This window comes from Nanorana parkeri, unplaced genomic scaffold (genome assembly GCF_000935625.1).
Source record: "Nanorana parkeri isolate BGI_ZX_2015 unplaced genomic scaffold, ASM93562v1 scaffold1225, whole genome shotgun sequence".
In the NCBI taxonomy this organism is placed as follows: domain Eukaryota; kingdom Metazoa; phylum Chordata; class Amphibia; order Anura; family Dicroglossidae; genus Nanorana; species Nanorana parkeri.
Window position 1 is genome coordinate 82,493 of NW_017307493.1, and position 3,256 is coordinate 85,748.

The following is a 3,256-nucleotide window of genomic DNA, read 5'->3' on the forward strand; positions in this document are numbered from 1 at the left end:
CCCCCATCATATTTTACTGCTGCCAGCGACCCCCATCAGAAAGATTTTCTCTCTCTTTTAGTCCTGGTTACCAATTTCTTTAGAAAGGAAATGAAGGGAAAATCGAACTTTTTGAAAACAAAGCAACTTTGTAGATATTTCCTATCACTTCCTGTTGTGTCTACAGGACAGAAAGTGACTGAAAAAAAAACCCTAAGTTTAAACCATTCTCTATTCTATCCAAAAGAAGTGAATAAAAGTTATGGTTTTAGATATACTTTAACTTCACTTCATCATTGATCAGTTTTAAAAACTTTTGCTCTACTGTGACGGTGAGTAAATATTTGATAGACATACCAATCTGCTCTCAGGGTCCTGTTGACTAGATTGAATCTGTTGATTCGCTAAGATTTTTTTAGATCTGCTTCAATTAGGTATTTTATAAATCACAAAGAGTGTCCCCCCACTTGCCCATGGATACATTAAGCATATGGGCCTGTACAGAAAAAGGTTCAAGAGTATGTGGGCCTGCTACTATGCTGATACCAGACCATATGCCCTTCAGCTTTAGGCTGATGCTTCAAGAGGAAAAAAACAAACATCCAAAAAAAACAACATACTGAAGCTGAAGGATGATGGGCTCTATTACAAGAAGGGTTACAAATATTTTGCTCATACAGGATTTATATTAGGGTTGCACACATACCAAGTACAGTACTCGGTACAAGTACGAGTACATGTACCGATACTTTTGAGCTCCAAGACTAGACTAGAGAAAAATTCAAAAATTAGGAGGCAGCTGTCCTTTGTAAGGAGCACACAGAGCTCCTGGGATTTGTACATCTCTGTTTTATTGTACATAAATAAAGGGATGGACAGATACCAGTTTTGCGAGTACGAGTACTGGTACTTGCCGAGTACTTACAAGTATGAGTACTGATACATTTTTGGTAATTGTCATGTGACAGTTTTTCTAAAACAATACGGACTAATGATATATGTACTGGTACTCGAAAAGTATCTGTGCGTCCCTAATTTATATAGTGCCAACAGTTTGCGCAGCACTTTACAATATATGGAAGATATTAAAGTCACAATACAATTCAAGACAAGATGGTAAGGAGGGCCGTACCCGTGAGAGTTTACATATCTAGCAGATTTGCCCTAAAGACAACATGGAAAACTTTTAGAGCCCTCATGTGTGAGTTTTGTACTCAAAGGGAAAGTTTTGCACTAATTTATATGAGCGTTTTTTTTACCCCTGATGTCTGTGTCTTTTTAAAACGTATTTAATACTTAACTAACACTATAGTGCTTAGGCATTCATGAAGATAAAGGTTAGGTTGCACATAAACCTTTCAAGAACCTTCAAAATGAGTTTGGTATTTTGAGTATGGGAGTTTTCTTGTAAAGCCCCTCTCCAGGCCAAATATTACCCCCCTGCCATGCCTCCCTCCCATCACGCTCTAACTCATCCTACAGGTTTTTTATTTTTTCTTGCCTGATTTAGCAAATTATACCCATTTAAGCTCTCCCTTCCAGGTCCCGTGCCAGTGCTGTTTCTGGGTGTGGAGAACCTCTAGTCCAGCATGGGTTCCACTATCCCTTACCAATTCCTTTGAAATTACATAACTCCTTTTCTAGATCCTGAGAAGGCCCTGCCACTGGAAAGCCAATAGGAAGTTAAGAAGTGTCCACATCATGCAGACAAGGACACCAAGAGAAAGAGCCCTTCAGAAATAAACAGAGGGAGAAAGAGGACTTGGTCCTGGAATAACACATTTGACCATGGGATGATGGGCATTTAGTGTTTTTGAGGGGGTTGAGGTGGCTTAGTTTTATCCCAGAAATAGGCTTTAAATGTAATCAAATTTGGCAAATGTTGAGTGTATGGAAAAATGTGCCTGTTGCTGTATTTACCTGAATCTGAGCTTTGGGCAGATGGTCTCTTAGGCACCTCTATTTACCAGTTGGGTTTACCTGTCTGCCCCCTAAGCCACTTCAATAGAGATTACGTGACTGTTGCCCTTGCATAGGTAACCTGACTTGCCTCTAGCAAGTGCTTTAATTCAAGTAAATCTGTAAACACTTTCCTACAGTCTGTCACACATTCTACTACATCAATTTGCTGAATTTTATTTTTTGTTATTACATTTTCTTTACTTCTTTGTTTGACTTTACTGTAAGCTACAGTAGCTTTTATGATAAAGGCTTTAAAATGTACATCTTCGTGTATACATATCTGCATTTATATAACAGTTAATGCATGGCTGTTGCTTTTATGAACTTCTGCTAGTGAGATATGACCGATGAACATCTGCCAGTGCACCTCTTCACTTCTTGGTAATACAACTTTGCTCATACCTGTTCCCTTACGTAGAACTAAACTATCACAAAAATATACTTAGGGATCTATTCACTAAGCTGAGCTGAGCGGCATTCGGCTGTTCTGCTCGGTCCCTCAGAGGTACCGAGCAGAACAGAAAAATAGTTTAAAAAGTAAAAAAAAAGAAAAAAGAAAATGATTGTGCGGGGCTAGCAATGACAGCTAGCTCCGCCCAATAGTTTTCTATTGGCCGGCGGTTCTGCTGCCGTCAAAAAATAAAAATAAAAAAATAAAGAATAAAGAAAAAAAAAAAGAAAAATCAGTGTTTCTCTCTTGAGCGCCCGGGTGAGTTTGCTGTCTGGAGATCAGTGTACCTGGTTAGCTGGTAACCAGGGACGCTGATCTCTCTGCAAGTGACCGGAGCCAGCCGTATGATCACGGCTGGCTCTGCCCAGCTGTCAGAAGCAGGCTGTCGGCCGGCAGCTTCAGCTTTCAGCGCGGCTCAGCCGAGCCAAAGCATATGCCTTCGGCTCGACTGAGCCGCTCGGCTAAGTTCGGGAGCTATATGGGTTATTGTGAATAGCCCGTACAGCAACCCTTCGGTTCTACTGAACCGAAGGGGTCCTGGAGCCGAAGCTAGCCGAAGGATCGGCCAAAGCTACGGCTAGATCCTTCGGCTGCTTCGTGAATAGACCCCTTAGTTGTGTAGAGCACCAAAGGGAAAACTGGATCGCTGATTTTTAGAGAAATACCGTTCTCCCCTATTTGTGTTCATGTTTTCCTTCCCTGCACTGTGCACATCCTGCAGTCTTTGTACGAACTTTATGTGGATATCAGCATCCTACAACAGCAGCTGAACATCAGTTTTACTGTGGTGACCATGGCACACTGTGCCAACACACTATGGATTGGCACAGCTGCATGTAATCCAAATCTGGAGCACACCGGAAT

At 41.2% G+C, this 3,256-nt stretch overlaps 1 gene segment (V, D, J or C); it reads left to right on the forward strand.

The window, feature by feature from the left end:
* Nucleotides 1-2,557, forward strand: part of LOC108797099 — a 49,373-nt gene extending 46,816 nt beyond the window's left edge. The window contains exon 6 of the V gene segment in view: nt 2,545-2,557.
* Nucleotides 2,558-3,256: the final 699 nt, after the last annotated feature.